General features: G+C 44.6%; 1 long non-coding RNA gene across 1 annotated transcript; it reads right to left on the reverse strand.

Moving 5' to 3' along the window:
• Positions 1-17,240: 17,240 nt before the first annotated feature.
• LOC146420384 (uncharacterized) lies at positions 17,241-19,674 on the reverse strand. The gene is made up of 3 exons (XR_014849168.1): positions 19,589-19,674; positions 18,331-18,523; positions 17,241-17,784 (listed from the first exon to the last, which is right to left on the reverse strand). It is a non-coding gene; the product is annotated as an uncharacterized LOC146420384 (long non-coding RNA).
• Positions 19,675-27,513: the final 7,839 nt, after the last annotated feature.

Here is a 27,513-nt window from a genome sequence, read left to right on the forward strand (position 1 = left end):
ATCATTTTAAGACACTTTCCTAATTGATATTAATAAAAGCTTGTTTGTAAAATATTCTAGGGAAACCCTCCCAGTTAAGGCCTGGGCTCTGGCCAAGCCCTAGTCCTAACTAGTTGGGAAATATGCCATCAGTCCCAGTTGTTTCTGCACTAAAAATGTCATCGAGTCACTTTGACTTGCTAAATTAAGCTTATAAAGCTAGACTCTCTTCCAGGTAAACTTGTAATCCTTGCCTGGGAAAAGTTCTCCAAGCCCTGCCTATGGAATGAAGTTCCCCAGCAATTGCAGTCCCTGCGTGATGGCAAAGTAGTTAAGCAATTATTAGTGTATTTTCTTAAGTAAGCTTATTGTTTCATTCCATGTATTGTTATACCTTTGTGTCATTTTCAACTTCTTATAATAAGAAACACATCTTGCCAAAAACAAAGAAGGGGGGGTATAACCCCTTGCAACTAGATAATGTAATATTTGCGCAAAATTTTTTTTGTGTGAAAAAATGTAATTTCGCTTTTTAGAACAGTTATTGTTGCTGTATTGACAATTTTAGATATGTTGTTAATAGAGCTGCAATAGATTTTCTCTTATTAGGCCAAGGACATGGCTGTGAAGAGCTTGAAAGCATGTGCTGCATGAACCTTTCTAACCACTCAAAGTCCATTTCACCGACAACTTATTGAACTGCAGCACCTGTCAAAGCAGCTACGAGTAGTCAATGGCCTTGGACTTGCCAGGTGGTTGAAAAGTTTGAGAATTATTGGATGGTTCAAAGATCTAATTCAAGCAGCAGTGCTCATTTTAATTGTAGTTTTGCTATTTCTAACAATTTGGCCATGCATTGTGCAATGCTTACAGCGCATACTAGTAAAGACAGTCAACCAAACCTGGCTTGTGCAAAAAAGAAAAAAGGGGAGTTGTTGAAAAATAACTTGCAAAGCAAAGCCACGGAAGCCTGAGAAACAGCATAAATGGAGTTTTATACACAAGCCAGTTTATGTGACTGACTCTAAGGTGCCTTTCCCAGGAAATAACGAAATGTAAAGGGCCAAAAATGTGAGCATCATAAAAAAATGTTAAAGATAAAGCAGTTACATAGACAGAACTTAGCTAATGCTTAGAGAACGTGATTAAAGTTTATAACCAATTAGCAAGGTAGATTAGTGTTACAGAATAGCTTCGAGATCGTGGTCATAAATCCTTAAGAGGTTTGTGCGAGCAAGGCCATTGTTAGTTGAAGTAGGCCATACAGGCTGCAGCAGTGCCCTTGAGGCCTGGGAATGCGCCGTGGGAAAGGTACTGGGGAGGCGCAGCAGTGCCCTTGAGCTCTGGGAAAGGGCCACAAGAGATGTACCCGGGGGGGAACTTGCGATTAATAAGAATGAGGGGGGAACCCTGAAAGTGTGACAATGGAATGCATAGAATGCAGATTGTAACTTTTAGTAGTAAGCATAAGCACTTGTAAATGTATATAAGCCACGCATACTGTGAATAAATGGAGCTTGCTTATGACTCATATTGAACTGTGTTGCTTGCTTCCTCTTGCCCCACGTCAGATTAGGGAGTGAACTCAGGCTTTTATCCAATTATATGTACCAGTGTGTCGCGTAAACAGTGCTTTTATCTATAATAAAGCTTACTTGGTGAAAATAGACGACATTACATCCATTAACTCTGAGAGGACGTGTTGTAATAGTTCGGGTGACCGCCAGATAGGTAGAGGTAAAAATACGTCAAGAAAAAACAACATGAAAACACCAAGGTCAGTAAAGAAGGTGAAAGAGGAAGTGCTCCAAGCGCCAGAGCTGGAAACCCTCTGCTAGCTGTAGTAAAGACCATGAAGAAAGCAGAAAGTCCCCCTGCAGCCCATGGAGCCCACAAGAATGCAAAAATCCACCCACAGCCCACGTCAGAAAAGCAAGTAAATGCCTAGAGGAAGCTGTAAGCCAGTTAGAGTCTCATTGTCTTGGTTTGAAAGACGGGTGTCTGCCAAGAGAGGTTGAACCTTCCCCTAGAGCAGAGGATGTGATTTTCTTCCCCTCCTCCCTCCGAATTATTTAATTTTGTAAATCAAGGGCTTTCAGGCAAAGGTATGGGAAAAAGGAGTATCAGTTCTTTACTAGTATCTATAAACAAACAATAACAATAATAGCAAACCACAACTAGAACCAGAAAACCAAAACAGCAGATAACGTGAACTGCTGAACTTTCTCCCGTGTGGTATAATCACGGTTGAAAGCAGCAGGGGCGCTGTTGAGCTCCCGGCCGGGCAGGGCAGGTGCGATGACTCCCGAGCGGCTGTAGGTGGCGCAGGGTCAGGTCACCGTCCGGCAGCTGCAATGGCGGATGGGCTGAGAGACACGCAGTGCAGCAGGAACAGCTCAGGGCAGCGAGGGAACAGGGCAACAGGAGCGGGCGCTCTCTCTCTCCGGCCAGCGAGAATTTCTACAGTCACAGCAGACGCCGCGATCTCGTGCGGCAGAGGGCAGGGGCAGGCAGCAGAGGCAGCCGGACTCTCCCGGCAGCAGCCACAAGAGAACGCAGCCCGGGGGGGGGGGGGAAAACGTGCCCTTCCCCGTGAGGAGAAAAGTTGAATCAAAGCTCACCCAGCCAGGAGGGAAGCAGGGCACCGTTGGATTTCCTCTGGTAGCAGCTGGAAAGCCAAGAGCCAGCAGCCTCTACCCTCAGCGTCCGAACCACCAGCGTCAGTTCCCAGGACCGGCTCTCCCCCACCTTGCCCTGCCCAAACCTAGCCTTTGTCTTTTTACAAAAGGCTTGATTGCTCCGAACATCGGGCCATTTGTTGCGTAGCAACAGGAATGGGAAGAAATTCTCAACCCCCGACACTCATCTAAAGAGTTAAAGCTGCAAAAGCCTTGCGAGGAAGAGAAAAGCCTTTTCCTTGCTCCTAAGACAGAAGCAGCCTAGCCTCGGCTCAGGAGAGTCTGCATCTAATAAACCAAGGAACTCATGTTGCAGCAAACTTCGAGGGAAACGTTGCTCGTGAGATGAAACCCACGCCAAAAAGGTTCCCAGAGGACCGTCCCTTGTGGGAAAGACCCCGTGGCTACGTACAAGACCCCTCTCCCTGACAGACTGACCTGAGAAGAAACCCCTTACCCTGGCCCGTGCCTGTGTTGTAAGTTTAGAGGGAAGAAAAAAGAGAACGTGAGCAGAGAAACTGCTTCTTAACAGAGAAAGAGTGAGAACAGAAAAACTGTCTAAAAAGAGAGAGAAATAAGTAAAGGGTATTGGTAGTAGAAAAATTGTGGTGATGAATAAATTGATAAACCTGCTCTGTAAACTAAAAGAAAAAAAAAAAAGCAGGGTCACCGCGGGGTGGGGGGTGGGGGGCACAGGAGGAGACATCGCAGAGACACAGGGATACGGGGAGGGGGTGCACAGCTTGAGGGGATTTCCCCTGTTGTGACCCCTGGGGGTGTGAGAGTTTGTCCACGGTGGGATGGGGCTGTAGTGATGAACCCCAAGTGGGACGAGGGGTGACCCCATGGGACACGGGCAGAGTCCCGGCTTGTCTGGCTACCCCATCAATTTTTACCACAACTGTCAGCTCTTTCTTCCGTGCCTCCACCTGCCAGCATCCTATCTCACTTAACTCATAAAACTGGTGTATGGTTTTGCGTTTTTTTTTTTTCTTTCCCCTCTTTTGCACGTCTGCAGCAAAAAAAGAGCAAAAGTGCCTAGCATCTAGTCAAAGTCAAAGCCCGACAATATTCTTCCAGGAGTGCCATTGGAGCTGCAAGAAAGATCCACTTTTCTATGAGCTCCTCGACTCAAATGATCTCGAGTTTCATCTCTAGGCTGAAAAAGGCAACAGAGGGACACTGGGGGGAGCCGGGAGAGCCTGCTGGGAGCCCAGGCCATCATTCATGCTAGCAGCAGCCTGCTGCAGGTGGGGCTTCACTCTCCCAGCTTGCACAGCTCCTGCCAGGAGGATCCTGCCCAGGAACCAGCCGGCCAGGGGCTCACGGCTTGCCGGGAGATCGGGTCTGCTCTGGGATGCCCCTGCCCTGCACGGGATTGCAGGTGCATTTTGTGCTCTCCCGTGGCATGCAGGTGAGAGAGCGAGGCAGAACCAGAGCCAGCCCCGCCCCCAGCACCTGCCCGGGCTTCTTGCGCCACGGGCACGGGGCAAGTGTGGGAGGAGCCCCCATGTCACTCGCCCGCAGCAGCCCCGGCCCTGCTCCTCCGTCCTGCCTGGGAACCCCCCTAGCTGCCGGCACACGGCACTGTCCCGATTCCACCTCCCCTGCCCGCCCCCCGCTTCCCCACAGCCGTGGACAAGCCTCAGGGCCACTTTGCTGCTTCTCCCTGCCCCCCCGTGCCCTGTCCTCCCCCGCCGCTCTCTCACGTGCCGCCCAAACATTCCCCCCCCTGCGCGTGGGGGAGGCAACTCCCGAGAGACGCTGCCGTCCCGCGTTCGTGGAAAGCACCCCCTCCCCCGAAGCCCCCACACCCCCGCCCCGTGCCCTCGTCCCCACCACCTGTCAGCCGCCAAGTGGAGGAGGCCGAGGCAGGGAGGGGACCAGGAAGCACAGGCCGGCTCGGCTCAGCTCGGCCCGCAGCGGAGGGGGACAATTCCCATGACTCCGGGACGGCGCCGCCGTCGTGGCCGGAAGCAGCCGGCTATGGCGGCCGGCAAGGGCCGATTCCTAAAGGCAAACGGGGCCCGAACGGAGGCGGGCCGGGGCGGGGCCCGGCAGCGGGGTAGGGCGGGCTCGGCTCGGCTCGGCTCGCGACAGCCATGCGAAGTGTCTTTACCGCAGTCAGCCAAGCGGCCTGCCGGCAGCTCTGAGCACCAGGAAATGCAGCATTTAGACATGCAGAAGCCGAGGGACGCTCGTGGCCGGCGGGGCTCTGAGGGCTCGGGCTGGCCACGGGGCCCGGCAGGTACGGGGGTCACCGTCACTTGGCGGAGGGGCGCCGAGCTCTATGTAAAACGAGTTTGCGACTGCTCGGGCTCCCGGCTGACATAGGGAAGCGCCCTCCCCCTTACCGTGCCAAGGTATCAAACAGCTTTGAAGTTCCGCGTTGCAGAAGCTGCGGAGATTTTCGTCCCGTTTTCCAGACGCACCTGCCTGTCTGCTCCAGGCCCGAGACTGAGTCTCTGCCAAATGGAAAAACGGGGACTTTAGAAACAAAGTCGAAGGGACCATTCCAGGTCCCTGTCTGCCTCGCTGAAGGCAAAGGTACGGACAGAGGAGCCGCTGTTCACTGCTCCACAGGGAAGAAAACCTCTGCTCCTGGAACAATTAGAAGACAAAAACCCATCCAAAACGAGATCACGCCACTTCCCTCGCTCTTTTCGTGCCTCTTATCCGCGCACTTCGGCACCAGCATTCAGATTGAGCCCCCAAATCTGCATCTAACTTTCATCCAAAATCTGTGTAAAAACTCTCCACAAGAACCACTTGCACAAATGGGGCCTTTGCTGCACAGCCTGCTCCTCCCAGCTTCCCCTCTGCTCCACCTTGCCCCTCCCAAATCTGGCTGTCTTCCCGGGATGGCAGTAACTGTAGCAAAGAGGCACTTTGCTGCAGTTTTCCCGTCCTGTTCCCCCACTTTCCGTCAAAGGGGACATTTCTGGCTCACCTCTCGACAGAAATCGGAGCAGCAGACTGCCTGCCACTGGCTTTTGGGTCTCCAAGCTGCCCAAGCCGGACTTTGCAGGGAGCTGCTGGAGCGCGGCGGCATGACCCGGGCTCTTCGCCGGAGAGGGCTGCCTGCCTTGGCTCGCACAGCGGCTCAGCGTCACCCGGCACGCGCAGCTGCAGCACGGCGTGCAGGCCACCGGATCACCCCTGCCGCTTTCCCGCCCCAGGGCCCCCCTTGGGCCTGCAGCTCCCGGCCACCCAGCCAGCCGCTCCTGCAGCCAAGGGCCAACTGGCAGCCTGGGGCCCGTGCAAGCCGTGGGCCATTGTGACACGGCAGCGGGGCCACTGTGTCTTGGCACCCAGTGGCGGGCACCCTGGAGACCCTGGTGTGTTGACGCTGTGGAACTCCATTGGAAGCTAGGCTCCCCCTGTGACACCACGGCACCTCAGGGAAGGAAGCCTGGCGACCGGGTGCTGACTTCAGCTAGGGAAGCTGACGCAAGCAGCGTCACTGGAACCACTGGCAAGCTACGGAAGCTAGTGGAACGCTGACAAGTGCAACCGGTGAATACCATCCAAGGCCTATGCTCAGGCCTTGCATCTAGCCTTCCAGAAAATCCGCATACAACCGAGGTGGAGAGACAACACAAGTCCTCATGAAACATTTACTGCACGGCGGGCCGTGCAGGTCAAATGGTGCCTATGACAAGAAAAGTGCCCAGCTGACAAAATAGATTACCTTGCCAAGGTATCAAACAGCTTTGAAGTTCCGCTTTGCAGAAGCAGCGGAGATATTCGCCCCGTTTTCCAGACGCACCTGCTCCTCTGCTCCAGGCCCGAGACTGAATCTCTGCCAAACACAAAAACGGGGACTTTAGAAACAAAGTCAAAGGGACCATTCCAGGTCCCCGTCAGACTCGCCAAAGACAAAGGTACGGACAGAGAAGCCGCCGTTCACTGCTCCACAGGGAAGAAAACCTCTGCTCTTGGAACAACTAGAACACAAAAACCCATCCAAAATGAGATCACGCCACTTCCCTTGCTCTTTTCGTGCCTCTTATCTGCGCACTTCGGCACCACCATTCAGACTGAGCCCCCAAATCTGCATCTAACTTTCATCCAAAATCTATCCAAAAGCTCTCCACAAGAACCACTTGCACAAATGGTATTCAATATGCAACCATAATGTCTGGTAAGTTTGGCCCCTTAAATCAAGGTCCAGCGCTGCCCTCGAGGCTTTCATTCCAAAGAGAACATTTGGTCCTGTGAAGGATGTCTTAGCATCCTGAAAAACGCATTTCAGACACAATCGCAGCCTTACAACCAGTCCTTGGTTTGTGTATCGGAGTTTTACAAAACAAAATAGTTCTTCATTGCCTGCTCGCCTTATTCTTCTTGACATGAGGTGTTCTTCTTTTGGAAATCCAAGGTAAAAAATAACGACGGCTTTCATTCAAATTTGGAAGCAAACTCCAATTCTACATGAAGGAGCTTTCCAAAAGCTCACTGCCCCTTCAATATGCCTTCAGTATGGTTACTTCATAGTTATTGAACGAGGCCTAGATAATCAAAGAAACAAGAGAAACAAATAATAAATAATAAATATTAAATAAATATATTTTAATAGACCAAAAAAACAAACAAAAAATCTTTCAACAAAAAAAAAAACCTCCACAAGCCAACAAAATGCAAAAAAAAAAAGCCAGCACAATCCAACCTTTTTCATACTACTTCTCCCTCTAGTGAGTCTTTTTCTCATAGCTGGCTAGATGACACGACGCTGTGGTTAACTATGGAGTAGAGACTAGTCAAGGTTGAGTCTTGCTAGTCTCTAAAAACAATGTGGGGAATGATGCCGGAGTTATTTTTGCCTTTTTCCTTTTCTATATTTGTAACCTTGCCACTACTTTTGCCTCCCCTTTCCCCCAGATAGAAAGACCAAAGTCATTGCAGAGCTCCGAGGCCCGGGAGCTACGAGGCCCCTCTCCTATCTTGCTTCTTCTTGGGAACCAAATCTGAGAACAAAATCTTCACGAGACACTGTCATCAACAAGTCCAACTAGTAACAGGGGTGGGGGGCTCCAGAGAAGAGAAGGGGCTTGAGCCGGGGGAAATCACATCACCATTTCTCCTCCGAATTGGTGCTTTTGATCAATTCCGCTAGTTTTTTCCTAAAACCTAGAAGACTCTATTCAGCCCTCTGGCGGTGGGCTTTTTACTAAAATGCATATGTAAACTGTTGCTGACTCACTTCACTACATCTTAAATCTAACCGGGTAGCACTGTCTTCAGTTCTTGTTAAGTTTTGCAGAAGGAAATGCTGAGAAAAAGGAAATGCTGACAAACAATGCTTAGTGGGAGAGATTTGCCTTTTCCTTGTATTTGCTACACAGTAGTTAACCTTTACCACCTCCTCCTCAAGAGCAGGACACAGTAAACGTGACAAAACCTATAGTAACCACTGGGTTTTTTTACCTGAGTCCACTTGGCTACTTTCCTCTCATGTCTCAGAACTGTTTCCACTGTAGCATAGCTACAAGGTCTTGGCACCACATTTTTAAAGGTATAGAGCAGCTTGTAAGTGTGAAAAAATCTTATTTAAATACCTAATTGTCTTTTAGGCACTTGCTTGTCTTTGGCCACTCAGTTGGCCTCTTGCTTCTCCCAGTAAAACTGTATTGCTCTTACATCAGTTTCTATCTGAAGAGACTTTTTTCCTATGAGGAGGAGACTGACACACAAAAATATTTCTGGCCTGTATTGCACCCTTTTTAAACTGAAGATTCCTGTATCTACCCCCTCCAAAATAGCATTTGCAATACTGCAGCACATGATACTAGGAAGGGAAGCTTCCTTATCAGCTAAAGTCATGTCTGTTGTTTGCTCTGTTCCCTGCTTTGTTTCGTGATGCTAGTGAGGGAAGATGCAGGACCTATGTCTGGCCAGCGCTGCTGATTTATGAAGACATGCTGGGTATGACATTGGCCTCTTTGCATCATGCTCAGGATTGCTTCCTACGGCTTTTCCATCCTACAGAAGTGCTTTGGTGACAACCTTAGCTATGGCCTACCTGTCACAGAATGGTTACAGAATCTCGGCCATGACTCTCTGGAAGTCCTGAATATTGTGCGAGCAGAACCAGGAGCAGCCTAAGTAGGCCTTTCAGGCCAACTAGGCCACAGTAGCAAGACAAATGTAAGTCGTGCAGACAGGATAAGAGCAAGTTATGCAGGCAGGACAAGAGCCCAAGGACAGAGCTTGGGGCTTTTGGCGGGGGTAAACCGTGGAAAGTACCAGTGAGAACTTGGAGTTGAAAGGAATGCAGAGTATCCTAAAATAGCAACAGTGGAATGCGAATGGTATCTTTTGTATTTAGCCAATGAAGTAGTGCCTAAGCAATTCTAACAATATATAAACCATGCTCGCAGTAAAATAAACGGAAAAAGCCTGATCATCACTCATATTGGGTCTGTGATCTCGTCTTTCCCCTCGTCGCTCCTACCCTGGTGTTTGTAGCAATCATCTGTATTACAGCACACAGTCCAGAGTGCAGTGTAAACAACTCCTGGTAGTACAAGCTTTGGGAAGGAGCACAGCTCCTTCTGGACACATGTAACTAAAAACAGGAGAGAGAGCTGAAGAGAGAGAGAGCGAGCAAGAGAAATGGAGAGATGGGGGGACAGAGACAAAAACACAGAGACAGAGAGAGATGGAAAGAGGTGGAGACCAGTGGAGATAGCAGGAGACAGGTAGAGAGATAAGCAAAGAGACAGAGATAGGTAGAGATAGCAGGAGACGGAGGGAGCTAGAAACAGAGAGGAGAAAGACACACCTGTTTTGAGCACTTAAAAAGACAGACTTACCTAACAAAGTTCTTGTCTGTGTTTCACCATCCAACATTTGACAGTGAACAGATCTGTTGTAAATTAAGACATTTTATCAGAATTTTCTCCCTTCTTCAGGTGTGAAGAACAAGGTTTCACATTGAAAAATTTTAGAAAATTTATTAAAAGAAAAAAAATAATAGAGGATGCCTACAACACAAAGCTGCAACATCGGGTGGGTGGCTGGTCTGGCCAGAGGCACACCTCCCAGGGCATGCGCAGCTGTTTTTACACCCTCTCAACGCCAATCAAGGGTCCTGGACATATTTACCCAATCCTGGGCTCTGCAGTCCCTGGCCCGCCCCCTTGCCCACCTGTTTAAGGTGGTCTCACCTGGGTCCTCCCCCAGGGTGTGGTTGCATTTAGACTAGCACCTTGATTGACCTCTCAGAGAGATCTTTCTAGAAAAGTTCTCAGCGGTCCTTGTTCGCCATCTTGCCCCTGTATTTCCACAAATATTATTTAATATTATGACAAAAATTGGTATTCAGAATAACCAAACCAGTTACAGGAATAACAATTACCAGCAGGAACAGTTATAACTCAGTTAAACCTTTTCCAAATTTGTTAACAGCAACCCAAACAACCCATCAATCAACCCTTACTTGAACATTTAACACACCTCTTAACTCCCTCCCCTTTTAATTAACTCAAACAATTATTAACTCTTTTAACCCTTCAACAATATATGAAAGTCAATTCCTCTTTATTGTTCTTGACATCAGGTTTGCTGAGTTAGTTCTCTTCTAGGGAAGAAAAGTGTCAGGCTCAATAAACCAGAACACAACTGAACCATGTGCTGCACTCTCATGTTCCTTTTTACTAATACTCTGATTTTACCGGTTCCTGAGAATTTGTGTGTTCAAAAGGATCGTTGCCATTTGAATCCTGACCAATCTTGCCTATTTTCAAATGTAGTGAAAGTCTGCCATTAATCAAAATATTAGAAAGCTGCTGTCTAAACCAGAATTTGCCAGTTTATATAGCTTTGATAAATGCACTGTCCTGAACCTACAGTCCTTTTCTTATGGTGACTTAACATGGGAGATCACAAAAGATCCTGTCTTCTGTCTTCATGTGATGTACTGCTTTCATACAAAAGACGTTCATGCTAATTCTGACCTATTTCTTAGCTTTACGTCTTATTGGTTTTGTTCAGATTGGGAGATATAAAGCCCCTTTCCACCAACGAAGAATATCCTATGGTACTAACAAAGGGAAGAATTGCACTGAAGAGGAGGATTGCTTCCTAATCTGTATGCTTCACAAACTAGGATTTGATAGAGAAAAATCTATGATGAATTAAGACAATGTATCCGAATTCAGATTTTACTGTTTTCTCAAGTGCAGAACTGCAATGGCATATACACATTGCTTTTTTTTGTTCATGAATGCCTATGACAATATGGTTATACCCAGGCTAATTAAATAGCTGCTGAAATACTGAGGTAGGTACATGGGAACAATACATTACCTATTAATAACTTTGCAACAACTGTAGCAGGTGGCAAATGCAGTTAAACTAAAATGGGAGGAGAAATTCAAAATTCTAACGTACTGTTTTCCAATTTGAGTTAAATTCAAATATGTTTTAAAAAGCAAACATCTGTGATTGAGTCCATTCCTGTGAAACCAGCCAGCCAGTATCATGAAACATTTTGTTCTTTATTACTCTGACAAGATCCAGTGAAATACTTACCTTCACATCAGCATTTTTAATATTCTAATGGGAGTTTTACATCAAGTGGCTACCTAAGATACTGATTTGAATATTTGTGTAATGCAGGAGGAGCTGCAAAGGAGGTGTAATACTCTAATCACTCTCATTGAAAGCGAAAACATGGAACTGGAAGCAAAGGAAAAGGAAGAAAAGAAGAAAGATGCACCAAAACCATCTATGGTAAGATTTAAAAGGCATTTCTGTGAAAAAGCCCACTTGAAAACAGTGTTTTTCCCAAGTGTCTCGGACAAGTGAGATATAAAGTTATTTGAAATCAACAACAACTTAGAGAGCAATGTTAAAAGCTGCCTAAAGTTCACACAGGTGTTCAGCTAGTACAGTTAAGGATGTCAAATAAAGGGAAAAAAGGTTCTTAAGTGTAGCTCACATGCTTTGGAGCCGATGAAGTTGTTATATTTTAGATCACTGGATTGGTACACTGCACAGGTTTACCCTAGTAGATACACCAGAGATGTGTCTGGCCTTTTGATTTATACAATCTCTTAAATCATCCACAGATCTGTTTACAGATGGGCCTCTAGAACTGTATTTGGGAAAACAGCACAAACGCTTGACAATTCCCTTTGCTGACTAAATTTGAAGTATTGCTAATATGTGGGCCTGTTTTATAAATTAAATACCACCTTTACCCATTTTCTTACCTCCATTTGTTCTCCAGGTTGTTGTTGCCTAGAGCTGTTGTATCGAAAACTTAGATGCACAACTTACTTGGCAGATGTGCACAAATCAGTCAAATTAATAGTGGTGGATTATTAAGTTTCTTAGATCTGTTCATGGAACATTTAAATTAGAAGTATATTTTCACAAATAGGAAGCTTTATAACATCCTTACTTGCTTTTATACCCATTTTACCTCTGTGAGATCATGCTCTTCCAGACTTGGAGAACAGAAAACAACAGAAAAAATGTGCATATTTACCATATTCTACATTTGCAATTTATCACACTTTAAAGCTGCCAGAGTGTAAATGTTTTTTCTTGCTTTGTCATCTGCTTTGTCTTGAAACATATTGCCTGATTACAACTTTTTTGTATCACAATATCTCATAATCAAATCTTACCTTGCAGGCACAGAATTGCAAAATAGATTGGGAGAAAAAAGAAGTTTAAACTGTGAATGCAGATTTTTTTTAATCTCTAAATTTAAGAAGTAGTTCTTTAATTTACAGGTCTTCGTAAGATGTACTGTATGATGCTTAACTGTTTTAAAGAGCATTGGTTTCATCTGTTTAGCGAACTAGAACATAGTACTTAATTGTAGTTTCACTTTTTAAAATGCAACTGCTGTGCTGAATTTTTTTATCATTAACACTTGAAGTAATAAATTGTCTTCATTTATTAATAAGGCTTCTCGTGACTTTTTTTTTCAATAATTTTTCCACTTGAATACATATTTATTTAGTCATCCCTCAGTTTGTTTCCTCTTAGGGTGTTGTGAACATCATGATCAATAGTACTGTTTAGTGGTGTTTTCTTGGTACAAGCCACTACTCAAACTCCATTTCTGGAAATTTTGTGGCTCTGACTTTACGGAACTTAATTTTACTGTACAAATATGTTCAGTTTTTTGAAATTTGTGAAAAGGCTAGTTATTTACCTCAAGAATAATGATTGGAACAAAACAGTAACACTTTCTGCTTGAAATCAGCCAGAAGAAAGGTTGGTTGCTCATGAGTTCCGTACTTCATAAAATGCCCAAAGCATGGCAGAATTGAGTCTGCTGGCAAACAACCATGAAGTCAGAACAGAAAATGTGACAATTAGGGGAAAAAAACCCCTTGTCTCACACACTCAGCTGTGGTAAATGCAGAGAGATGGTCTTGACTGGAGTGAAATGAACTGGTGGTGACTCCAGCTGTGCACAGCTGTAATTAGCAACCTTCACTCTGCCTTGAGCTAATCAAACATTACCATGCATGAGTGATCCCACCATTGTCCCTTACTGGTGCTGTATCTGGCATGGACTAACTGAGATGCCATCATCTAATGCAGCATATTTTTGGGATTTACTAGGAAAACAAACAAACAAACCAGAATGGAGCAAATGCTCATAATCTCTGCTCTGTTTTTGCCTGTTAAGAACAAATACCTAAAGGCAGCAGTTCTGTGTAAACAGAAATGATGAAAAGTCAGTGTTGGAAAACGCAGTTTTCCAGCAAAACTCATGCTAACTGAGCAGGGCTGAGCAAGGCTTCAGTATTCCCAGGCCTCAGTAAAATTCCAACAAGCTGCAGTGGTTTGTTTGCCTGAGAATGTTCTGTGGGAAGAATGCCATGAGAAAGATTAGGAGTCAGAAGTGTTATGAGAAAGAAATAAGGGAGTTAGCAGGAGGATCCCTGAATGTGTGAGAACAGCTGCAGGTGTGTGTGTGTATCTATAATTAGAAATATCTGTAACAGTATATAAGTCTCTCGTTTGGTGAAATAAAATGGAGCTTACTTTATATCTCATATTGAGAGTGCCGTGAGTTTCCCTCTCGCCGCATGTCGTTAAATGGTGACTCCGACGTGATACGGAGCTAGCAGGATTTAGAACCGACGACTACGGACCCTAACAGCGGAGTTTTACGACCCTGCTTCTGAGAGCGGCGGGAACGGAGAGGTGCCGGAGCGTGGAGCTTCGGCGTGTCAAATCTTCGCCCGAATTGGGGAAGTTCGGAAGACACAGGCCAAATAGGACCTGCCTACCGTGAGGGGCTATACTTCGGTGAACTGCACAACTCTGGCAACTGCGAGCTTCAATACAGTGCTTAGACGGTGTTGACCAGGGCCCTGAAAACCAGCTGGACCAAAAATGGAATCAGAGGTAGCCCAAATTTTATTGTTACGCTTTTTAGAAAAGCACGGACTCAGTAGCCTGTTATATTTGGCTGGCCTGATGGCAATAGGACAAGCTTATGGATTTTTTACAAATCCTATTACAGTATTCAGTGTAACAGAATGGCTGAATTACGGACCTGTTTTGCTTTTGAACTGTGATAAAATGGTAAGAAAGCTTGGCAAATCATGGAGTAAAGTTGTAGCCTGCTTACAAATACACGCCACGGAGCAAAACCTTACGTGGCTCACGGCGCAGGACATAGCACCTGCATTGAGCAGAGAAAAACCTGTGAATTACTGTGCCGCTTTTGATATGCGTAAAACTTCGGCAGCCGCGGCACAGCTGCCAGGGAAGCCCCCCCCGCCGGGGGGGGGGAGGGGGAGCGCGCCGTGCCGCTGCTGGTAGCCGAGAATGCAGGGTTGCTCGATTGGATGAAAAGTCTGTTCCTGTCTCAATGTATCACAGAGTATGGCAATGTTACAACGAAAAACATCTTAGCTGCTTTGTTTGAGAGAGTCACTGTTGGACTTTTGCCAGAACAACTGAATATTTTGTTAGAATGAGCTCCGATATCGCGGGTAAAGAAACAGAGTAACCAGAAATCATCCCAATGTTACCGATGCGGGAGTGGGGGACACATGCAGAAAAACTGTAGCAGAAAAGGTTGGTGTTCCCGCTGTAACAGAGATACTCACAGTACAGAAGCTTGCAGAAACAAAAAGAACAAAGGGAAAGTGACCAGTGACCAAAACCAGCGGCGGCCCCTACCCTTCACTGCGCGCCGCCGGCACGCCACACAAAGGAGACTTGTGGTGGAAGTTGTTCCAACCGTGGCTTCTGGCCGAATGACAACCAGAGCGGAAGTCCCAGAGGGTACCCCGGTGGGTGGAGCCGCGAGCCATCCACGCCTCCTTCACTGCCCCAACTGTGACGTCTGTGGTGAAACCCTAAACTCTACTCCTCCCCAAGGATGAGGAAGTGATTGACAGCTTCAGCAACGAACCAGAACTAACCAACAGCGTAGCCAGCAAAACAGCAGTTTAATACATGATGGAGTTGTTTCTTTTGTAATCATGGAGAACTTTTAAGAATTTCAAAGATGCAAATCTTCTTCAGTGCTCTGAACTAGAGATCCTTCATCTCCCGCTCGGGAATCACATTCATGTCGTTCCCCATGGTGGCAGCGATCCCGCCCCGCTCTCTAGCTTCAGAAACAAATCTTTGAACACGTTCTCCAGCTGTTTTCTCCAAAACCTCTAATTATTCGCTTTGCAGGGTGAAACATCCATTGCCACGTATTGACCAACAGGCCAAAACCTATTTCCAGCAATTTACTAATAAAGAAGCATTGTAACAAGATATTATCCTGATAAAAAATAATAACACCTTGAATACTAAAGCTTTAAACGAAAAGTTGAATTTTGCTAAAGCATTTGTGTGTATGTGTGAATGTTGTAGGCCTACTGAGAGTGTGTTGAATGCTTTAATGTGTAAATGAAGCCTGATTGATGAGAGTGTGATTTTGATTTCTTGGGAGTTTTAATGTGTGAATGAAAACCTGTGAGTGAAGTTATGCTGAATAGTTTAAATTACTTGTTAAGTATCTTTAGTTAAGCATAGATTCTATTAAAGTTAAGTAATAGTGAATTTAAATTCTATTAAGTTGTAAGTTCTGTTAAAGTTAAAATTCTGTTAAGTAATATTAAGTGATGTTAATTTTAAATTCTAAGTTTTAAATCTTGTTAGAGTTAAGTTGTTAAAGTGATATCAATTTTAAATTTCATTATAGTTAAGTCCTATTCGTTAGTTTAAAATAAGATTTATTAAGATTAAGTTTTATTCATTTTTAGTGATATTAATTTTGAGTTTTAAATTTGTTAGTTTATATTACTATTCACAAAAGCTTTGCAGTTTTATCTTTTTAGTTAAAGTCAAGTAATAATATCTACTATTTTCAAATATTTCATCTCACCTTATATAGCTATCTACAAAATGGTAACATGTTATGATACTCTCCTTATTGATATTAATCAAAGCTTGTTTATAAGATGTTCTAAGAAAACCCTTCCACTTAGCACCTAAGTTCTGGCCAAGCTTTGGTTCTAACTGGCTGGGAAACATGCCATGAGTCCCAAAGTGTTCTACATCAAAATGTGATCAAATAATTTTCATTTACCAAATTGAGTTTATAAAAGCTAAACCTTCTTCCAAGTAAACTTAGGGTCCTTGTCCGGAAAAGGTTCTCTAAGTTTTACCTGTGAAGTGAATGTTTTCAGTAATGACAATTTCTAGACCATGGCAACATATCTAACTAGTGAAATTTCCTTAGATAACTTTATAACAATTCTAATAATAACGATTACTTATAGCAAAGCAAATTAATCTGACAACAGACAACATCTGTTCTCACAAGCGAAATGGGGGAATTGTTGGAAAACGCAGTTTTCCAGCAAAACTCATGCTAACTGAGCAGGGCTGAGCAAGGCTTCAGTATTCCCAGGCCTCAGTAAAATTCCAACAAGCTGCAGTGGTTTGTTTGCCTGAGAATGTTCTGTGGGAAGAATGCCATGAGAAAGATTAGGAGTCAGAAGTGTTATGAGAAAGGAATAAGGGAGTTAGCAGGAGGATCCCTGAATGTGTGAGAACAGCTGCAGGTGTGTGTGTGTATCTATAATTAGAAATATCTGTAACAGTATATAAGTCTCTCGTTTGGTGAAATAAAATGGAGCTTACTTTATATCTCATATTGAGAGTGCCGTGAGTTTCCCTCTTGCCGCATCTCGTTAAGTCAGCTCTGCTGGGGAGTCTCAGATGTGGATTTCCTGTACACCAGCACAGTTCCTACTGGCACAGGACATGAATTTCTATTTGCCAGTGACTGATTTGCAAACACCAGCTGAGAACAGGTTGAGTAGCTGCACTTAGCTCTTAAAAAAGTCCAACACCATGATATGTGTTAGCAGTGTTACCAGCCAGTCCACAGCATGTTACAAGTTAAACTGGCATGGCAGCCGTAGAAGAAATCAGTTTGTCCACTAACATTTAGCATAACCTAAAGGAAAACACCTTAAATGTTGAAGCCTTCCTTGAGAAAAGCATTCATTTTCAACAAACAACCCCCAACCAAGTGTCATAAAAAACTCTAAACCAAAATAAACGATGATCATTTGTTTTAAACTAGTTGAATTAAAACTTCTACAGGAAGCTGAAGGGAAAGATTTATTAAGCAGCTAAGCAGCACTTCATTAGTAATGACTGTCAAGTGTCCACATGCAGTAAGTGAAAGGAACTAAAGCTTAATCTTCCAATGCCATCCTACAACTTAGAAAAAAATTAATTTTCTTTCAACAAGTAAGTAAAAAAAGTAAAACATTTTGCTTGTAGATTATTCAAGTGTTTCCCCAGTGTCATCTGGAAAAAATAAGCTGCCTTTTTATAAGTATTTGTCTGTATTTTGATGCTATTAACAAGCAAACAGTCTGCAATTATTGTACAATATGGGAAAGCAGTCATAATTACTGTCCTGAAGCGCTAGAATCTGTTTAAGGATATTTGAAAGCACTTAAAGCATTAACATGTTCTTCTGGTGTGGCCTTACACTAGTGCTGTAATTCTCACTGACCACATGCCATCTTCTTGCAGTTAACTGCAATTACAGCCTTACCTGTGTGAGTTTCCTCTCCATATGGCTGGGGTCCTCATTAAAATTTGATACAACACTGTCTGCCACCTTAAAAAACACACACAAACACACAGAAAGCCCCAACAAAACAGAAATCCCCATCAGGCTCATTTACTATAAACTGGAAAACACCAAGTATCAGATTCACCCATGCCAAGGTCTCAGGTCTACCGTGAAATACATCTTAAATGGCAGTTTACATCAAGTGCCTCTTTACATCTTAAAGAGGCACTTGAAGATAGGATTGATCTTTCCTTAAGGCAGACTGCTGAAGTAGAGCAGATAAAACATGGTCTTAGAGAGCTTGTTTCTCCTGAGTGTGAATGCAGAAAGGCTATTGCATTTATCTAACAAAACACTAGTCTAATTTGGGCAAAAACTTCAGGAGACCCAAAAGAGACTATGGAAATTAGAATTAATCTGACTTGATGCATGATTCTCTCCTTTGATTTCATATCATACACACAGCAATCACTTTATTTTTTAAGTTGCAAGAAAATTAAGTCTAACTCCTTATGGTTTTTCCTAAAGGTAAAAAAGCCGCCAGGATGTAAAAATGTCTTTTACCATCCCATGCATGCTTTGTTTAAATACCAGGATCTTGAATCTGCCCAAGAGGGAGGGTGAGTCAGCCAGGCATCCATCCCAGACATGCATCCCTATTCCTGGTGGTCTGGGCTATACTTGGGCACTGCCCCAGGGCAAAGCAGCATCTCAGTATTGCAGCTGAGGGAGTCACAGAGATTCTGAACTGGATCCATTGTCACTCACCCATAGATTTCAGATCCTGGTAAAGCAGAATAACACTTTTTACGTTACACCAGTCAACCTAAAATTATTAAATCAAGCTGTTACCAAGCTCTTGTTCACAAAAATTCTCAGGAGAGGAATTATCTTACTTGTCTGTTTCTTTTTGCGTGTGAAGACTGTGTGTTCCATGACTATTACTACAGGTTTATCATGGGCTTTAGTGTTACTTTCTATTACAACCCATACCGAAATGCGGCTCTTAGAGTGCAGCTCTTTTTCAGCAAGTTCTCCCTTCTCTTCACTAGGCGGCAGCCCATAACCCCAGATAAGCAACTACCAGCCTGATAATATAACAGCAAGCAAAATAAAGCCCTTGACAGAACTGTAGAGTTTTAGACTGATAAATCAGGGATCAGTTAAAACCAGAATTATTTCTGGTCCAACACTGCCGTTACCGGATGTTTCCCTGGAACCTGATAACAGCTCCCATCAGTGAATGAGTTCAGTGGGTGTGAGCTCCCACCCTGGGCCAGAACTCAGAACAAGATTGAGTCTGAGTGGTAGATGAGTATTTCTGCATCCAGTCTGCAATTGAGAATAGCTTCATGGACAAGCCAAGGAGCCTCGGTGTACAAGTGTTTGATTCCTGCATTTCTGACCAGAATAACCTAAGCAATGAAGTATGCTTTAGGGAAAATCATTTACTAAAACTAGTTATTTTTAAATAATATTCCCCAAAAGAAAACATTAAAAAAAAAAAAAAGAATGTAATGTTATTTAAAATGTACAAAGACAACTAAATTTAAGTTGCTATTTTCTTGTTTTAGAAAATTAACTCTTCAGAGAAGTATTACATCTTTAGAAGTATTCTTGTACAATTCTTACATGATCTGTTCTCACACAAGACAAGTAACCAAGTAACAACTGTTATTGAAGCCATAAGCTGCCAGCTCATTAATTATATTTTTTTCTTTCCTAGCAAAATAAGACCTTATGCTGCATGCACTGTGCTTTATTGTAAAAGATTGTAACATTTAGCTTCAGAAAACTTTGATTTCTTATGGCAAACAGATGAGGTACAGACAAGAAAGGAGATGCTCACATCAAGAACTAAGACTCTGTCCTCCACGTGCCTGATGATTTTCCCAAAATTTGTAAAAAAAAGTCCTCCAGAAGTTTCTGCTTACTGAAAGAGACAGTTTAATAAAACAGAAAATTGCTGAGCAACTTGTACTATGCACAATACTAATCTAAGGTTCACTAATATCCTTAATTAGTGTCTCACTAATTCTTCACCAGTTCCTTATTTCAGAACTGGGGAAACGCTGGAGCAGCAGGTATATCACCCCATTTAAGATAACACATTTCCTGAAGTTTTCAAGAGATACTAAGTGCATTTTAAGGAATCCATTCTTTATATTGAGAATTTAGTACTTTTAGTCTGAAAATAACAAACAGGGAAACTTTATTCTGCAAATCTCTCTGCTTCCTAGTCTGTAATGTGTAAGAGGAGTATGAAGGAGCAATGGCTAGGAAAAAAGAATTCACACTATGTACTTTACACTTGCATTTTTCAGAGAAACAAAGCACAATGAAAATTACAATAAACATCTTTAAAACAGGACAATATGAAATTAGATGGTTTCAGTTATGATCATAGAATCACAGAAGGGTTTGGGCTGGGAGGGACCTTAAATGTCATGTTGTTCCAACTGCCTGCATGGGCAGTATGAGAGATGGGTGATATTTTGCTGAAGCCAAAAGGTTACTAAGCTAAATAATGAAAGGTACCAGTTGTTGTTGGGCTTGGTTTGGATTTGACTTGGTGGGTTTGTTGGCTCTTGCTGTGAGCTGGGAGAGGGGCAGGGTTGAAGACTTGACTGAGAGGGAGGTGGGATGATGGGGGGTGACAAAAAGCAGGCGGTTGGGAGAGAATGTTAAGTTCCCAAGTACCCAGCCAATGGGAAAGGGGACAGGGACTGCCCTGGCCAGGACAGGGTATAAAATATAGCCATTTGGTCGAAGGGTGTGTGTGTGTGCTTGGCTCTTGGGGAGGGAGACACACACCAGACTCAGCTGACTCGTAACTAATAAACAGTTTGCTTTTGCTTCCATGACTTTGTTAGAAATGGACTAACTTTTTTGATACAATTTTAATGAGGACAAGCTCCAAGACTCATCCTGGATACTTGACCTCTGACCCTGTGAGGTAGGACAATGGGAGGAGGTGAAGACGAGCCCTGCTGATTTCAGCAGCCCCGACCTGCTGCCTTGCCCCATGAGGCCTGCAGGTGAGACCCGGACAGGGGACTCTCGAAGCAAAGGAGGGGAGAGAAAAGGCAGAGAAAGGACAGAGTTCACGCCTGCCAGCCTGTAACACCTGTGCACAGGAGCCAGGTGCGAAAATTGGCTGTTAAGTACTATCTGGGTGGCTGGGAGAGGCAGCACTGAGTGAGTGTGTTTAAGACGCAGAACTGCCTGTGAAGTGAGCGTGGAGTCCTTCTAACTGCAGTTCTGTTATCCCACGAGGGGTGTGGCCAGCAAAGGGATGAAGTGAGTGGTTTTTGAGAGAAAGGTGTCCTGCGAGGAGTGTTACGAAATGGGCAACAGCTGCACTAGGAAGGCCCAAAGGAGTGGAGAGGGAAGAGCTCCATTCTGCGCATACCTCCAAACAGTCCTTTAGGGAGGATGCTCAGGAACTGCGGACAAGAGGAGTTGGCTTGTGCCCAGGGGAAGGATCAGGGAAAAATGATCCATTGTTGTATGTTCAAATGGACAAACGAACCTATTGGGCCAGACTCATCGTACTGGCCAAGGTATGGGTCATTGGACAAATGGATATGTCAGGCACTAAATGTTTATGTGAATATGAAAGAACCTCTTAAGATAGAAGAAGGGGATTATGCTGCATGCTGGGGAAAATACTCATCCATATTCATGACCAAGAGCTTAAGGGAGCTAAAAGGGAAGAGAAAGAGGGGGAAAATGGGATCCCATAAACCACCTACCCCCTCCCTACGTGCCTGACAGGGGACTAAATGGTTTAAATTCAGAGGCAGAAGCAGCAGAGCAGCAAGGGTATGACAATGGCAGGGCTGGTTCCCATAAAATGGCAGATTTGTGTGGTGGGGCTCATCCCCACAGATGGCAGGCCCATGTAGTGGGGCCGGTTTTAATGACACAATAAAATCTCCAAGCAGGACAGGCCAGCTGTCTCAGAGGAGTAGAACTACAGAACCAGCACAATGAAAGAGGAACATCCAAAATTTCCCCTTTCTCCTTTCAAGTACCACCTTGGATGCTAACACAAATATGTCCATGTTTCCCCTGAAGGAGGTACCTATGCATGGAGCACAAGCAGGGGTAGGGTTTGAAAATGTACCCTTGAACTGTATTGAAGTAAGGGAATTTAAAAGGGAAATAAGTAATACATTAGAGGACCCCTTGGGGCTAGCAGAACAACTGGATCAATTCCTAGGCCCAAATATTTATACCTGGGAGGAAATGCAATCTATTTTAGGAATTCTATTTACCCCAGAGGAAAGACAAATGATAAGAATTGCAGAAATTAGAATATGGGAGAGAGAAAATCCACACGATGTTCAAGGGGGGATACCTGGTGAATACAAATTCCTCCTTTGAAGACCTAAATGGGATCAGAACACAATTGAGGAGAGGATTATAGAAGATTAGTGGTAAGGGAAATTAGGGAGGCAGCACCAAAAGAACCAAATTTTGAAAAGGCATTTGGAAATAAACACCAGCAAGATGAGCCACCCTCTGTCTAGTCACAAAGGCTCAGGAAAAATGTGCAGCAGTATGCTGGAATAGATCTTGAATGTGCTGCAGGCCGAGAACTATTAAAAGTAAATTTTGTTACCAAAGCATGACCGGATATAAGGAAGAAATTAGGGAAAAACAGAGTGAAAAAGATTTAAGTGAATTGTTGAAGGAAGCTCAGAAGGTTTATTTTAGAAGGGATGATGAAAAACAGAAAAATAAGATCAAGTCAATGGTGGCCATTGTAGAACAAGTACTAAAACAGCAAACTGGAAATGAGGTGGGGAGAGATAGCGGAGTGGCCAGGAGAAACCTTCAGCCTAATGTTAGGGGACCTCAGGGAAGAGGACAGCTGATGACCACCTGGCAGGCAGGTCCCAAGAAATGTTCCTATTGTGGAAAAATGGGACATTTTCAAAAAGAGTGCCCAGAACTACATAGAGAGGTTAAAACCTTTCAAATGATGGAATCAGGAGCTTATGCACAAGATTAGGGGTGTCAGGGACACTTTTTTTCGGGGTCCAAAATGAAGAGCCATTTGGGGTCCATGAAGAGCCCTTGAAAAATTTAAAATCAGAACCCCAAGAAGAAGAATATGTGTTTATGGTTGATTCAGGAGCTGAGAGATCAAGTTTAATTAAAACGCCCCTTGCGTGTGTAAAAGGGACCGACTAAACTAGAATAATTGGGGTGAAAAGGGAGGGATTCATGCCCCCACAGTAGAACAAGTGATGGTTTTGGGAAATGGTAAAGAAATAACATCTAGTTTTGTAGCAATACCAGAGGCTGACACTAACCTGTTGGGGAGAGACCTACAAGTGCAGTTGGGGATTGGGGTAATTCCAAAGGGAGATAGAATGGTGGTAGAACTATTTAAATTGACTATAGAAGATGAGAGGGAAATAAATCCGGTGGTGTGGGTGGCTAAAGATAATAGAGGGGGGCCAAATACCTCTCCCCTGGAAATAAAATTGAAGGAAGGGAGCCAACCCGTCTGGGCAAAACAGTACCCCATATCTCTGGAAGGAAGGAGGGGATTACAGAATACAATTGATGAACCTTTAAAGGATGGATTACTAGAACCCTGCATGTCCCCTTATAATACCCCTATCTTACCAGTCAGGAAACCAGATGGGACATACAGATTTCTTCAAGATTTGAGGGAATAAATGAACTTGTACAAGCATGCCACCCAGTAGTCCCTAATCCATATACTTGACTAAGCAAGATTCCCCATAATCATACGTGGATCAGTGTAATTGACTTGAAAGATGCATTTTGGACATGTCCAATAGCAGAAAACAGCAGAGATATATTTGCCTTCGAAAGGGAAGACCCCACTACTGGGGGAAAGCAGCAGTTATGGTGGACCTCTTGGTGGGTTTGTTGGCTGTTGCTGTGAGCTGGGAGAGGGGCAGGGTTGAAGACTTGACTGAGAGGGAGGTGGGATGATGGGGGGTGACAAAAAGCAGGCGCTTGGGAGAGAATGTTGAGTTCCCAAGTACCCAGCCAATGGGAAAGGGGACAGGGACTGCCCTGGCCAGGACAGGGTATAAAATATAGCCATTTGGTTGAAGGGTGAGGGTGTGCTCGGCTCTTGAGGAGGGAGACAGATACTGGACTCAGCTGACTCGTAACTAATAAACAGTTTGCTTCTGCTTCCACAACTTTGTCCTCACCAAAATTGTATCCAAAAAAGCAGTACTAAACTAGTAAAGAATAGCACATAAATAATCCAAATGACAGGACACTTTTTTTTTTCCCTGATGAAAAGTCTGTTCCACCAGCATCTTAAACTCTGGTTTAGTTTGGGTGGTACTGTTTCTATCAATTTCTTTGAGTGAAATCATGTCTCTTTACAACAGCTGGCATGTGAATGCAAGCATATTTGCAGTTGGCTTTGATTTGCCAGATCACTAAAATTTACTGAAAAAGGTCAGAAAGATAGAGACCAGATCAGGGGAATAAAGAGTGAAGGAGATAAAAGGAGTGAAAAGTTGGAGAAGCACAAAAGGAAGAAACAACAAAACCCACCAGGTCAGAAAAAGAAAGTAGATACCTGTATGAAAGGGAAACAGTTGTAAATGTTGGAAAAGTTTAAAAGGAAGATGAGAGAGAGTAGAAAATCTAACTTAATTTTTAACTTTAGCTAAAAAATTAAGGTGTGGTAAAGGCAAAAATGGGTCCTCATCCCCCAACAACCAAAGAAACGTCAAGGATTATTTGACAAGAGACAGAAAGCAGGTCAGGAAATGTGGGTCTGATGGGATCTAGGCCAGTTTTGTATTTATTTTGAAGAAAGTTATGCTTCTCTGAAAAAAAAGAAAAAAAGAAAAACCCTCCAAGTCCTGCAGTCATTGTTTAGTTAACTTTGATGGGTTTTGGATCAATGTTAATTATAGAAGACATTCAGAGTCAGGTTCAAAGAAGTATTAAACACAAGGTGTTATTAGCACAATTAGTTTCATTGTGCCTCAAACACAGCTGAGCAGCTTCCTTACTTCAGTGTTATTCCCCCTTATCCCCCCACAATCCACTGTATTTCAATAGGAAAGCAAGTTATGACTAATAGTCATAAGATAGCAAATAAAAAAGGGATGCTTGATATCTGTGAGTGATTCGGGAATCTTGATTTATCACCATGCTAGTCTACTGTTGCAGCAGCATAACTACAACTGAAAAATGAAAGCTGCCCATTTTTCCTCTATGTTCTACATCTCTTCCGTTAATACCCCTGATTCTAATAGGGGGTCAAGAATGTTTCTGCTCAACATTCACGTAAAAGCATGAGGAATTCATAGCCAGGGACAGTCCAGTCCAAACCTTGGTGCAGCACAACATACACAGCTGGCTCCTCAAGTTCTATATCTGGGTCATTAAAAAAATAAAAAAAAAACCAGCTAACAAACATAAGATTGCAAAAATAGTTGCTCCAGAGTGTTTTTAAGGTGGGAAAGGCAATCTCCAGCTGTTCCATTAAAAAGTAAATTAGTACTCCGCACTAGTTTCCCATGCTTCACATTGCACAGGCTGTCACCATTAGCTTCATGTGGATGGATGACAATCACTCAAACTACTGACATCTATTACAATTCATTGGTCACATCAGCTCCTGGTTGGATCATTCTCTAAGTTGTCTATCACTGTTACTCCCTACAGTCACCAGGCTGAATATACACACATGCCTTGTGATTCAGCTACACAGAATATTTAGGCATAAATATAAATGTTTAGTCATAAATTGCAATCAAATAGCACAGATTTAAATAACAAAAGACATTTTCCCCCTGTAGGGCAGTTATTTGAAATACACCATACCTGTACTTGCAGGAGGTCAAGGAGATCAAGTACCAGAATTCAGATTTTTCTTTCCCAGCGTTCCACACTTATGTTAGCACAAAAAAATGCTGATTTATATAGAGGTTATTTTATTCCACGAGTCTAGCCAATATGAGTTTGAGATTTACTGAGCTGCAGTCCAGTTATGTCAGTTCAGCTCCAAAATAACATGGGATAAAACAAGCAAGGCAACTTCATGAAGGGAAGCCATTGAGCTAGCTGGAAAGAACGGGGCATTTTTCCATCAGTAACTTTCAGGTTTCTTCTCTCCCCACACCCCTGTAGCCTCACTGCACTGTGCCATAGGGAACATCCCAAGGAGACCAGGAAATGCATTGGATTTACAAAAAATGCAGATAATGGGCAAGTTCTGTATCCCACACACTTCCCAATCGATGCTGAGGCACACAAGGCTGCAGGGACATGCCGTGTGCCAGGTGGGATTTGGTGTCACCCAGGTGCCCTCAGCCCCAGGGCTGGCAGGGTTCCAGGCTGCTGCCCCTGGACCCTTTCCCAGCAGCCCTCCCAGCTCCATGGTGTCCACAGCTGTAGTAGTACGGCAGCCCGAGGCTGCCGATCCCGAGTCCCAATGCCCAGTGGTCAATCCCGTACAAGCGGATGCCACTGATGACACCATCTCATGGGGCTCGGAGGAGGCCGAGCTTTGAGCCGTACTCTCCCTCCCACCAAAAGTTTGTGTCAAGTTGATTTGTTCAAAGTTTGCTGTACTCTCCCCGTCTCCTCCCCTGTTGCCGCCCAGTTCCCCGAATGTTCTGTTGCTACCCTGCTCCCATTGGTTAAGTGTACTCCCCACCCCAGTTGTTCTTGATTTGCTCCCCCTGTTGTCCCTCAAAGTGTCCCCGAGCCCGGTTGGCTCCGCCCCTGCATTCCCGCCCCGGAAACCCCGTGGCGCCCTTGAAAACATTGTGTCCCGCGCTTGCTCGAGGCTGCTCGGCTCAGCAACCCCGTTGCTAGGAGACCCCTCTGCACTCCGTGCCGGAAGCGTCTCCCCCGAGCTGCCTGGAGAGGTCGAAGCGACGCGTCTCCCCTGCTCCTCGCTGCTTGCTAACCCAACAATAAAGACGCCTTGCACCCTCTCCACCGCCTGGGACTGGTTTAATCTCGAGGGGCTCTCGGACTGATTCGCCTAGCTGCGTGGCAGGCGCTGGCCTCTGTGCCTGGGTCTCTTCACCCATAGGGCGACCCTGGGACTGACTGCAACCGCCGCCTGGGCAGAGCCTAGGAGAACTGGGACCGCTAGCCCGGAGAGCCGGTAGGGTCCAGCTCGGCCCGACCGGAGCTCCCGAAGCCCATTGGGGGCAAGGCAAACCAACAGCGAAAACCATACTTTATTAAGTGGCGCCCAACGTCACCCTCCGACCTCACCTCGCCCTTTTGAGGAGAAGAGTGGTATTGTTGGACGCCTGTCGCTGCAGTGAGTCGTAGCGCCTTCGATTTCGAGGTGCGCTCCTCACAAATTCGCCTACCCCCGCAGAGCCTCAAGAACCAGTGACTTCGCCTTTCGTTCGGGTAAGTTGGACCGGGGAAGGGGTCCCTGGGCTTAGCTCCTTCTATTAATTTTCTCCTTCGGAGTCACCGGGTACCAGTTTGTTTAGTTTTTCCCTCATTTTCGGGTGGAAAAATGGGTGTTAAACTAACAAAACCCCAGCGGGAATTTTATGTTAATGTTAAAACCCTCCTCTGTAGTGCCGGTTTTTCGTTCTCCCATCCGCTTTTGAAACGTTTTGTTAAGTTTATTTTTTCCGAAATCCCCGATGTTTCCCCCGCCGACGCCAATTCCTATCCTTTCTGGCGTCGAGTGCGAGCTCTAATGTTCCAGCCCAACTTTAATTGGAATGATCCGAGAGTTTCGCAATTTTTTGGTCTCCTACATCAGATCTTTTTAGC

This window comes from Lichenostomus cassidix, unplaced genomic scaffold, assembly GCF_008360975.1.
Source record: "Lichenostomus cassidix isolate B80296 unplaced genomic scaffold, HeHo_3.0 HiC_scaffold_533, whole genome shotgun sequence".
Classification (NCBI taxonomy): domain Eukaryota; kingdom Metazoa; phylum Chordata; class Aves; order Passeriformes; family Meliphagidae; genus Lichenostomus; species Lichenostomus cassidix.